This window comes from Cryptomeria japonica, chromosome 9 (assembly GCF_030272615.1).
Source record: "Cryptomeria japonica chromosome 9, Sugi_1.0, whole genome shotgun sequence".
NCBI classification, from domain to species: domain Eukaryota; kingdom Viridiplantae; phylum Streptophyta; class Pinopsida; order Cupressales; family Cupressaceae; genus Cryptomeria; species Cryptomeria japonica.
In genome coordinates this window covers 644,902,969-644,916,444 of record NC_081413.1, presented here as the reverse complement: position 1 = coordinate 644,916,444, position 13,476 = coordinate 644,902,969, and the positions used below count along the sequence as shown (strand labels likewise).

The 13,476-nt window shown below is 31.3% G+C and overlaps 1 long non-coding RNA gene across 2 annotated transcripts; it reads left to right on the top strand.

Annotated features, from left to right (window-relative positions):
• Nucleotides 1-2,831: 2,831 nt before the first annotated feature.
• On the top strand, nucleotides 2,832-11,524 carry LOC131066726 (uncharacterized). Of its 2 annotated transcripts, none has more exons than XR_009111711.2 (4): nucleotides 2,832-2,875; nucleotides 2,988-3,109; nucleotides 8,143-8,258; nucleotides 11,199-11,524. It is a non-coding gene; the product is annotated as an uncharacterized LOC131066726 (long non-coding RNA). The 2 variants fall into 2 exon arrangements; XR_009111710.2 differs by having other exon boundaries at nucleotides 10,723-11,524.
• The last annotated feature ends 1,952 nt before the right edge of the window (nucleotides 11,525-13,476 follow it).

The following is a 13,476-nucleotide window of genomic DNA, read 5'->3' as shown; positions in this document are numbered from 1 at the left end:
CATACAGGAAATCCAAATTCCACCAATGAAACTACATGAAATATATACTAAAATAAAACATTATTTTACCTTCATGGCTTATGTCTCCTTGTGTCCTAACTCCACTGTTCTTGGTTGCAGATGGTATGCTCTCAAACAATGCACTATTGGCTTCCAAGATGGCATATGAAGAATGGACTGATAACTTGTAGTTAACTGATGCTATGATATGCAAATACTACATGATATGCTAAAAATGATTATGCTATGATGTTAATTGCTATATGATTAGGCTATTTGCTATTTGCTTCAAAAACTCACGTATGCATAAGTTCAATTTGAAGACTAACTCTCTCTCAACTGAAGCTCTTGATTTTATAGACTTTGAGAGGATTAGATGATGTGGCTTAGATCAACGGTCATGATCAGATCTGCAGATTTGGATGGCTGTGAGCAAAGGTGAAGGTTGAGAGAAAGGGGGAAGGAGAAGACAATTGTCACTCATCTCACCTTGACTGGGTTGCTGACTGAGAGAATCTAGGGATGGTTAGAGGAAATTTAGGCATGATAGGACAAGTGGACTCAAGTCCTTCCTAAGATGTTGGGGGGTGTTGGAGAGAATATAGGAAATGGTTATGAAATATGTGTACGTACACAATTTCATTAATTTTGAAAATTGAAGATAAATGATGAATTAATATTTAAGAAATATTAATTTCCTTAGCCACATGTTTGATGAGTTGGCAAAGGGAAGATGAAGTGGAGATGGAGGATGAGTTGGAAAAGGGATTAAATAATTTAAGAATTATTTAATATTTGAGACTATAGGATAGGAGAATAACTATTAAATATTGGATATTTAATTAATTAGAAGAATAGGATAGATGAATTAATTAATAAAATATTAATTAATAGAAAAACATGAAAATGAATTAAATAAATTAATCTTTTCAAATTAACTATTTAATAGAAGAATAATTATTAAATAAATATAAAATATTTATTTAATTTCTCATAGCCAATTTTTATGTGTATACACATTGTATTAGATTTAATTATCTATTATGTAGTCAGTGAGACTCTTCATTTGAGAAGTGAGCTCTAGGTTGTAGGCCTTCCTGCATGTGTAGACCCATGTTGTAAGTAATATTTATTCATATTGGCCAATGAGTAAATATTGTGGGTCACAAATCCCATCGAGGTTTTTCCCACACCGGGTTTCCTTGCCAAAACATCTTGTGTTATGGTGTGCATTTATGTTGTCTCTATTATTTCTCTTTGCTGCACCATTGCTTGTTTACCGGTATATTAATTTAAGTTGCAAAGTTATAAATAAGTTCAAATATTCCACTAACCAATTAGACAATGATTAAAATCCCCCCCCGCCCCACCAACCCCCTCCTCCTCCCCCTCCCCATTCTCAGTGTCTTTGGGACTGTCATTGCATCTAACAGTTAATGCTCTTGTGCTATTATGTTTGTGTGACACTTGTGTGCATGTTGTTTGTGCAAGCGTGACATTTAGTTATCATATCTTGTTGTTTCAAAAATAATATATTTTTTTGTTGGCTTTTTCCTAGGTGTGTTGGCTTGGGGCATTACATCATAGGTTAGATCCAATTTTAAAACGTGTGGCTTTTCCCATAATTCATCTAGAAGGCAAAATGGCATGAAATCCTAAAAAATGGAAATGTTAAATGGTTCCCACTTGTTATCCTTATTTTTTACCATGGAAAATTCAACCTTTCATGTTCATAACATATTAATATTAGGTTTATAAAGAGATTCTTTAAGGATTAAACACATCAATTTCATAATATATTAAGCTTAAATGTAGTTGCAATTGTGTTGCAGCTACAAATTTGTCTTTTTGACACATACTCATCAACTATCATACAATGAAAAACTTCCTAAAAACTTAAGTTTAACTTATTTTCTCCATTATGAAGTTCAATTAAGCATAAATATGTGGAGTCACATGGTTTAAATTTAGTTTACCTCTCAAAAGACACAACTTAAACTTTGCAATTTAGAAGTTTAGCCATTAAAAGTTATATTTGCACAAAATTATAAAATAACATTACCAAACAAAAAAATTGATAGCACCAAAGATTCCGTAAAACTATATGATCAATTTTAGGAAAATAAATTTGTCAAATTGTAATAACATAGATAAAAATTATACTTTTCATAAAGAGACACAACAAAGTGGACTTCAAACTAAAAAGTTAAGGAAAAATCTAGAGAATTTACCTATCTAAAGTAAAGAGGGTAAAAAGAATCTATATCTCCAATTCTACAAACTTAAAACTCTTATAATATACTCCCCTATTATTTATGTACGAATAATGTTGGTTTTCATATGTTGCAAACCACATTATGTAGATGGATATTTTTAAATGTAGCAACATTTCTTCTCATAACAAGACTTATTTAATTTACCATTTCTATTCTTCATATTTCAAAATAGATTACACTCATATCTTATAGTTAGAAAAATTACTATAAAACAATTTTATTAAAAAATGGCTAGTAACTCTTATAGATAATCAAAATAAAAAAGATAATCACTGTGTTGATATTCTCTTTTTAAAAATGAGACACCTGAAATTCAATAAATGTGTGTTCATACTTGTATTTCTAGTGAAATATTCAACCATTTGATATTAAGACTTGGGGAAGGGAATGTGAAGGATTTGAGACACACCTTAAAAGCATGTGATATTAGATTTCATTTTAAACGTTGGCTTAAAATTCTCCCAATTCAAATTTAAAATCACAAACGGCTATATTCGTCTCCTAATTATAGTTATATTCGTCTCCTAATTTGAAATCATTTTAATTTAGGAATGTAGTACAGTTCATCTTCCATAATGCATGAATTTTGCGTGCTACTTGTATGGAATTTGTTGGTTTAAATTTTAAATGGATTTATGAATGATGTGCATTGGTTTTGAAATTACATTGTTTATGATTTACTGATTTCTTGTGATTGTTGTGTTATGGTAGGCATACGGTCAGAAAGATGGACAATGAAGGCAACAAGGGTTTGCATTTTTCTGTAGACTTGGATGTAAACATAAATATTAATGATTTTAAAGAGAATGGGAGGCGAGTACAAAATCTGAAAGGTATTTGGATTTCTTTTGCCTTTTCAATCGATTCTGCTGTATTTGAAGTAATATTCTTTTGCTTTATAAAAAAACACCCAAATAGAATATTACTCCATTGTGTGTTGTATTCCATTGCAAGATTTTTCTTCTCAACCATAGATATACAAAATATGCCAGCCCCTCCAAATTCATTGTGTTTGATTCAGGAAATCTATTGATGGATTTGATGTTCTTTTGATTGATTTACATAAAATTTTCAGTCATATTTTAATTAAGTTGCAATCGTAGACTGTCGCTATCTTTAATGCTGGCCCCTGTCTTGCTTAGATTAGAACATAGTTTTAATTGTATTTCCAAGATTGCTTTCAATGTCCTCACGGGACTGGGTTATCCAAGTTTGGGCAACTGAGAATGTGTTCAATGTCCCCACGGAACTGCGCTGATGTTCAATTCTCTCACGCAAACAGGGGATTTGGATGAAATCTAGTTCCCTTTATTAAAAGGATTAATCATCATCTTCTAAACTAAGAATTCATTAAGATCAATCAAAGATAACTGAATTAATTTTAAAATTAAGATTGACAAAATATACTTCCCTGGGTTCCTCCTCCAATTGTACTTCTGTCATGAACCCCCTTTAGTCGACTCACTTTCGATCCAATTTCGTATAAATTTATGAATGCTACTTAACCTGAATTCATCCACAGAGATTTTTCTGAACCTTTTCGAATTGATCCAATTGTTTCTGTAATCCACAACCTGAATTGCCCCACAACCCCACAAGAAAATGGCCAATGATTCTCAATGCGTAGAAATTTATGAATGCTGCTTAACCTGAATTCTTGCACAAAGCTTTTTCTGAACCTCTTCGAATTGATCCAATTGTTTCTGCAAATCCAAAACCTGAGTTTCCCCACAACCCCACAAGAAAATGGCCAATGATTCTAAATGCACAAATAAACAGGGGATGTGAAGGAAATACATCTAGTTCATTTAGTTTTAAGATGCCCCAATCCTTTGTCGATACATTGTATACCCAATTCCATTGGCTGGCTTTATGACTCATATGCATTGACCTCCAAAATTGTTGGCCACCCTTAACTAAATGTGTGGAAGCTTAAACTTTGGTTGGTTTCTTCTATATTCATTTGAAATTAACAAATACATCTAAAAGAGGTCACCATTAATTAAATGTGTTGAAGATTGAACTTGGGTGTTGAGAAGCTTAAACTTGGGTCTCCACAATATCTATTTGTCATTAATAGTTACATCCGACCCTTCGAATGAAGATGGATGCCTATTTTCAAATACCTTGATTTTGACCCTTGATTAAGGACCCAGGGTCGGATGAAGATGGATGCCTATTTTCAAATACCTTGATTTTGACCCTTGATTAAGGACCCATATCTTAACAAATGGAAATCCTAATCATGAGCGTCACTCATAAATTCCATCTGTAAACACACTGTAGTGGGGATGTGTTTTAAAACTTTAATTATATCTTACAACTAAAATACTAAATACAACCATTAGAAAAGAAGATAAGAATGAGTTATCTATTGAGAAGCCCAAAAAAACTTTTGAATGTGTATTTGTAATTAAACAAGAAGACAAAATCAAGCAAAGCATCTTTCATTAAAAGCACTGAACAATGGTGTTAACACATATACCATTCTTCCATCAACGGTATGCTTCTCCTGAACAACTCTGTCTGCAACTGCCAAGTCCAAATAGAATACAAATCCAAATCCCCTAGAATGACCAGTGTTTCTGCCCCTCATGATCATAGCCTCCACAACATCTCCATAGCTCTCAATGTGCTTCTTCATTACCTCCTCTGTAGTTTCCCTTGAATGTCCATTAACACTTTTCCTTGATCCGGTTCGATTCCAACTCCAAGCAACCAAGAGAAACCCAGATGATTTTTTTGTCTTGTGATAATAACCCAGATGATTTTTTTACCTTGTGATAATAACCCAGATGATGTTTTATCTTGTGATAACAACCCAGATGATTTTTTGTTATACTGGAGTTGGCAGAACAATATTAGAATTTCCCAAAGTCCTATACACTGTAAAATGCCATATTCTTTACAATTGTAGAACAGAAGTGGTCTTAGATGAGGAAGATTTCTCTCTTTCTTATGTTCTTCAAAATTGTAACAATGAATCACAGAGTGTGATCTGATACATTGATGCCAAAAAATTTTACACAATCAAATTCTGAAAAAAAAAATCAGCATAGATTTTAGAGCAAATTTTAGATTGTTTAAGGACCAACAGGATTAATCTTATTGCCATAATTTGCTTCAAATGCAATTCTCTTATGGTAAGTGCATGTGAGCGGTTACTACAACAATATGATGAAAGCAGCCTTTCGTTTTGTAAGTGAGCTTTTTAACTGTAAGTGGTGGATCTGCTCTTTTCATTTGTAACCTTACAACTACTATATTAGCAATTTGATTGACTTATTAGGGATTCAAATCCTTTGAAAAGCTCTTTAAAACCAGAAATGATTGAGCCTGCCGATGTATAAATCATAAAAAGAAATATTTTTACTTTATAGGGTAAGATTACAAGTAGGACACTTAACAAATTCTTGGTTTGGATGGCAAGAAGTTATCCGTACAATCACTACATTTGGAAGGTGCTCAAGGCTCGCTTTCCTCTAATGAATGTTGGTTGTTTCTCCTACCTCTCTTGTGGGACAAACTTTTTAAGACAATATTAGATATGTGGCAGTACCCATTGTGTTAAAATTCACACAACATTTTGTATATCACATATCTCTATTCAAAATGTGTATAACACTATTTGTAGAAACATCTCTACCTTGGGCTAGAACATACCTACACTTTACCTACAATTTTGTTCACTAGAAAAGATCATGTGTGATCTTATACCCCTTTTCAAAATTTAAAATTATTTGTGCTTCATAGTTGATAATCCTAGATATGACCATTGCTCATTGGTGAGAGGGCCAAAAAAAATTTGAATTGTGTGCTTAGGGAATGTACTTAAAGGAGTCATCCCTAGATCATTCTAACTAATTTTAAGAGCATTTTCATCAGAAAAATACACTTGCATATATGTCAATACACACTTTGTAGATCTAGCAAATTAACTTCTCTATCCACAGTCTGTAAACTATTTTAGTGGCTTCTTTCATTTCAATTTCCCAGTCAAAATAGAGAAAAAGTAAAGAAACATACAAATCCTTCATTGGTCTCAGGCAGAGTCCCTGCTCCACCTGATGCAAAATCAGTCTCGGGTTAGAAGAATGGTAGAATAGGTGGCAATTTGGCGTAGTCAGCTTAAAAAATAGTCATATGAATTTATTAGGCACCACCAATATGAAAAAAAGTTGTAGCATAAAAGACTCCAAAACATGTTTTTATAATTAATTGGTACCTGTAAAATCCACAATTACTCAACCTTCAGAGAAGCGTCCTGTCAAAGAAACCATTGTTTCCATATGGAGGAACATCAAAAATGTAATTATTGTTACCGGGATCAACTATAGAGTCTCCAAATGATAAGTACTTATTAATGATGAACAGGATTTGAACATGTCGCATAAATGAGTGGCCATATTGGGTAATCGTCTCATCTATGTATCTTCTTGATTTACCACATCTGCTGCCATGATTGAAACATTGAACGAGCTTTAACCCTTATAGATCTCAGCCTCTCTTCCCTGCGAGCCACTAGTACCAGATTGGTTCTTCTTTTGGCATACTGATAGGCAATTTACTGCAACAAATATATTCTTAAACACTTCTCAGTTTATTTCTTTTGATTGTGTAGAAAATTTGAAATAATTCTATGTCTACAAATAACCACAATAATTGTGGTACTGATGATAGAGAGTCTACTGCTGCACTGAGTGCACTATACAGTATACAACAATGTTTTTATAGTAAGCACAGATTTAATAGATCTCCATTTGTATTATGGTGATTTGTTTTTCTTAAGCTTTTTACCACGAAACTAAATCCTTCCTGATTACCAATCAAATATTATCCCTATGGATAACATTGTAATGGTAAACTATTTTCTTTAAATTCATATCTATTGCTGATTGGTTCTCCTTCCCTGTAGACTCCCCTTGAAAACTAAACGAAGTCGTATAAATTGATTTTAACAGCCTATTCGCCTTTTGATCATTTTAACTTTTTTCGTGCCACATTCCGACAAAGTAAATAGAATAAAATATGAAAAGAATTGAAGGGACAAGCAAGGGAGATATCAGATATCTATAAAACCAATGCAATGGGGACAATCTGTGCCATTATAAAAAAAAAATCAAATCAAAGGACAAAAAACAGGGCATGCCTAAAGCCAAACCCCACTATTCTATAAATATATTCATAAGAAGGGTGTTGAGATATCTAGGCAGTCTAAAACAAGAATTCATGAAGAAAAAACAGAGAAACTACTTGATTTGTGAGATTCTACTGATATTTTCATGGAAATACATCTCATTGCAAGGAGAAATTTTCCTTTCATTAGATTAAGTAGAGGGCTTTTAATTTGATGAAATTATTTATTCGAGTAGATATGTATTACTCAAAGTGAACAGGCTTATAGTTGATTATACAAAATGTTGCGTAGGTACTAGCTAAAAATTATTATAGTTCATGTACATATTGTAGGAACATTACATAATTTAAGACTGGGTATCATTGGCTATACATAAAGGGAATTTACAGTATCAAAGTTTTGTCAGTTTTCACTTATTTGAATACTCCAAACCTCTAGTTTGTTTGCTAGTCTTCTTTCTGAGATGGATCTTCATATGTTAGTTTTGACTTTGTCATTAAGTTTTAAATCTACGAGGTTATTCTCTACCCACTTATTTTTTAAATCCTTTTATTTTAGGCATGAAGTACTGTTCATCTTCCATTAGTATGAGTTTTTTGTACTACTGCATCTACTAGTATGGATTTTGTTGGTTTAAATCTGGAATGGATTTATGAATGTTGTTGTATTGGTTTTGATATTAGATTGTTTATGATTTACTGATTTCTTGTGAAAATTGTGTTGTGGTAGATTCAGCCAGGTTATTCTCTGCCCACTCCCTTTTTTTTCTTGTTGGAATTGATGAAAAAGATGGACAACAATTAATAATTGTAAAGAGGATGGGAGGCAAATTCGACATTTGAAAGGTTAGTTTTCATCTTCTTCCTTTCTTCTGAAAAGTGGGACATTTATATATATTTTTTTGGTGAGCATTGGTGAGATAATGTAGGATTAGGAATCTTCAAAAAAAATCAAAATGAATTCCAACCCATTTACTCAGAATGAGCCTTGAAGCACCTAAATTAGAATATAGACCTACATGAACACCTTTCTAATTGGCCTAAATTAAAAAGCATCTCACCTTGATTGATTATATTGCCAAGAATCTCTGTTGTCCTTGGAGTCATAGATCTCACATCACTTCCTATCAGCAATGGTGCCTACAATCATGATTAAGAGGAAATGGAAATTCGAATTGTTTATCATCATCATTCAATATATAGAGTTGCTAACACTTGTTTTAGTCATAATAGTGTTCCAATTGATAATGAGATAGAACATATTTTGAGTGAGGGTTTAATTCTTTAGTGTGGATAACATTGTTTACCGATCTTTCTTCAATTATACCACAACAAACTCCATTTTTCCCGGTCCAGATCTGATATGGTATTTTCAAGTAATGGCTTTGAAGTAAGTTTATGAGCATCCAAAAACTTGTAAAGACTAAGAATAAAAGATAAAATGTGAATGGTATTCTCCAACATGTCAGGATCTGATACACAAATGCATAATGAGTCCGATTGGTTACATTAAATAAAGTCGGGATAATGTAGCAGAGCGTAAAGGCTAAAAAATGGGTGATTGGTTCTTAGTTAATTGTTTATGTAAACTATACACATTTTCAAACCCAAATAGCGACTATTTGTAATTGAACCTTTGAGTAGGCTAAGATGTATGATTATAGAAATTAGATCTGAACTTGCTAGTGACGATTTTAGTTTTAGGACAGTATAAATAAACAAATTTGTGCTCAGTTATGATTTCAGTAAAATTCAATTAATGTGAAATATCAATTGCATTTCTCTTTAATTGGGAAAGTCCTCACCATTCCATCCGCCCGGTCTTGCATAGTCTGCCCATCTATTGTTCAAATCTGCTCGAGTAGATATGCTGAGCCACCTAAGCATCCATGCTCAGAACAAGCAGTCTACCACAAGGGTGATTGTAAAGCAATCCATGAATTTGGGATTGAACTTATCACTTATCCCAATTGCTGTTAATATCTTGTGTTGTCCTCCAGCTATTTCCAACTTTCCCTGCAAGAACATAATGTCAATTAGCAGCAGTACGCCATTAACAGGGAGATTTCTTTTCCCTTTTCGATCAATTCTGTTGTATTTGTAAGCAATATACCAGCTTTTTATGCTATAGTTTTTCAGAGTACATTGTAAGAAAACCTAGGTAGATTATTACTTCATTGTGTGTGTATTCCATTGCAAAACATGCCAGCCCATCCTAATTCATTGTGTTTGATTCAAAAGATTTATTGATGTACTTTTGATTGACTTAGTCTTGTAGCGCATTGCCTTCCATAAAATTCAATCAAGTCGCAATCATACACTGCCACTACCTTGATTAAAAATTTCATAGCGGTGAATGATGGCCCTGTCTTGCTTAGCTTAGACCATAATTTTAATTGGGCACCTGAGCTTGAGTTCAATGCCCTCGGTACATATGTATTGCTCAAAGTTGTATAAATTGAGATTAAGTAGAGGGCTTTTAGTTTGATGATAAAATTTATTCAAATAGAAATGTATCAATCAAATTTTGTCAGTACACAAACTTATAGTTGATTCTACCAAGTCTTACGTAGGTATTAGCTAAAAACTATTATGGTTCATGTGCATATTGTAGGAACATTACGTATTTTAAGACTGGGTACCATTACCTACACATAAAGGGGATTTACAGTAACAAAATTTTCATTTATTTGAATACTCCAAACTTCTAGTTTGTTTGCTTTTCTTCTTTTAGACGAGATGGATCTTCACATGTCAGTTTTGACTCTGTTATTAATCCCTCTGAGTTATCACAAATTAACATTTTGCTTCCCAGTCAATATTTACAGTAATAAAAAAAGCTAGAAAATATCAGTTTGAAATCCTACTCACTAATCATAATGGCTAGAAAATATCAGTTTCAGGGAAATTGTACAATATTCATTTATAGTGAAAAATGAAAGAACTAAGTCTTCCTTATCTGTTGTAGCTGACCGGTCTCCTTTTTCAGACTTGTAGATAGAAATAGCTATACTTTCCTCAGGAATACAGTCTTACTTGTTTCAATTGTCAACGTTCATGAACTTGACAAGTAAGAAATACCTTCTAAACCATGGTAATCACTTCTTCTATATACCTGCACAAAATTTCAAATGCCAAGTCTTTTCCATCTGACTAAACACTTCCTACCTTGGCTGCAACAAGAAGAAGAAACTCGCACTTTTGAGAATGGCAAGTTGTCTGTCTTTTTCCTTTTGCTTCTATTCCCATGCCTATTGATTAGTTCTGTTATTGATTATTTTTTAAATTTTTCTCATGATGAGGATTACAGCTTACCAAGGATGGCCTTGCATCAAAATGTCTCAAATACGGATAAGATATGCATTTCTAATCTTTTTTGCCAATAAAAGAGATGAAAGCTTTTGTTTCAAAGTTTATAAGGTCGTCATGGCACTCCAGTGCAAGTAAGATCTTTTCAGTTTTGTGTTATAGTGTCTTATGTTTTAAATACGAAATTGTGAAGTACTGCTCATGATATTCACTGGCTCTCTGGCTGGAATTAACACCATCAAATTTGCAATTACTACGGTCATATTAGACCACATCTTGGTGAGGTTGGTGAGGTATTTTGTCATATAGTCTGCTACTTAAATTAACTGTTAGTATTCCAAGACAATTGAAATTGTAAATCACTTAAAATTGATGCTTCCACATTTTGCATACATGTTTATTATAATGTACACAAATACAACTGACAAAAAAAATCACTTTTAATTATTTTTAATGCATCTTTAACATGTATCAAAGCTCCCATTGTGGCACAAGCTTGGAGGATGGTGTCAATAGCTACACAACTTGCTTTATACCTTTATACCAGTTAATCACATTTGCTAAAAGAAGTTTTTAGCAGCAGAGAAGAAAGGGCAGCAAATTTTACTAGGGAAAATTTCATCAGAATATCACGAAGAGAAAGAAGATTATGAAGTCCGTTTACAGATGAAAGACCACCACAATTCTTGAAATAAATGAAAGGTTAAAATTTATTCAAAGAAGAAGAAATACAAAGCAAGGGCATCAAACAGCCCATCAGAATAGTGTATTAACCCCAAAATTCAAATAATCCAAGGTGAAGGTACCCCTCATGACTTACTATTTTTTAAGTATTTAGTATTATTAATTTATTTTAGTAAATAGTATTAGTTAAATTTATATTTTAAGGAAATTACTTATTATACCATTAATTACTAATTAGTATTATATTATTCTGAAAGACAATTAATATTAGTTAAATTTATATTGCAAACTAATTTTAAAAAATTAGTATAGTTTAATTTATTAGTTTTAAAAAGCCAATGAAGATTAGTTGTATTTATATTGTAAGAATAAATTGCCAAAGAAATAGTATTTAAAAGTAATTTAGGTAATGAACATAAAGGAGAGGTAAAAAAGTAATTTATGTAATGTTTTTGAACTTCAAATCGAAATTTTGTGAAAATTATTTGTATTATTGAAGTTGAGAATAGTATATTTTATGTCTTAATGTTGTAATTAATATATTTCATGACTTATGTCTTATTGTTGATATGGATACATTTTATGATCTATTGTTGAAATGAAATAATTTGACTTATTATTGCAATAGATATTCATTTTATGACTTATTGTTGAAATGGATACATTTTATGATTTATTGTTTATGATTTATGATTTATTGTCGATTGAATATATTTTATGAATTATTGTTTGAATGGATAAAATTTATGTCTTATTATTGTCTAGAATAAGATATCTTTTATGTCTTAAAGTTAGATATATTTTATGCTTATGATTTGAATAAATAATTATTTTATGTGGTGTTGATTTATTATTAAGAATAGTATCTTTTACGTTTTAAAGTTGTAATGAATATATTTTATGACATGTCCTATTGTTGATATTGATATATTTTATGATCTATTGTTGGAATGAAATTATTTGACCTATTATTGCAATAGGTATACATTTTATGACTTATTGGTTGAAATCATAAGTTTTACACCATGTTGTTGAAATGGATACATTTTATGCTTTATAGTGAAAATGAATATATTTTATGAATTGGTGATTGAATGGACAAACATTGTCTTATTGTTAGAATAGATATAATTTATGTTTTATAATTAGAATGGATATTTATTCTATTTGGTGTAGATTTATTATTGAGAAATAATATATTTTACGTCTTAGTGTTGTAATGAATATATTTCATGATTTATATTTTTATTGTTGATATGGATATATTTTATAACTTATTGTTGGAAATCATACATTTGAGACCTTATTATTGAAATAAATACATTTTGCACATTATTGTTGAAATAGACACATTTTATGATTTATTGTGAGAATGAATATATTTTATGAATTATTTTTTGAATGGATAAACTTTATTTGTTATTATTGGAATAAGCTACCTTTTATGTTTTATTTTTGGAATAAGATATCTTTTGTCTTATTGTTGGAATGGACATATTTGATGCTTTATGATTAGAATGAATATTTATTCTACCAAGTGTTCATTTCATTTTTGAAATGGTTTGTTTAAATGATCTCTTTATTATTGGAATGAATTTATTTTATGAATTATTTTTAAATGGATAAACCTTATGTCTAGGGGGATAACTTCTAAGTGGTGGGGTTGTTCCTAATTTGATTGAACTTCTATCTTCAATAGGCTTTAGATGAGGTCAAAATGGGTTTTAGATGGTTATGAATGTGCTAATTAAATATGATAACTTATCTTTATACCTATTATGCTTTTGAATAGTGAGTTGAATGACGTGAATACATTGACTACCTTATAACTAGTTTTTGTTCATCTATTGAGTAGATGGCTTATTGTGTTGGATCCAAATGATTTTTATATGTTTGTTAAATTGATCAATACATATAAGACTGTGTTTGTTAATGAAATGCATGCAAAGTGATATTTTGGTGACCCATTTTAAGTACTCATTTTTATGATTCATTTTGATGACCTATTTTTATTACCCATGTTAATGACCTATTTTGATGACCCATTTTTAGTTTTCATTTTTATGATCTA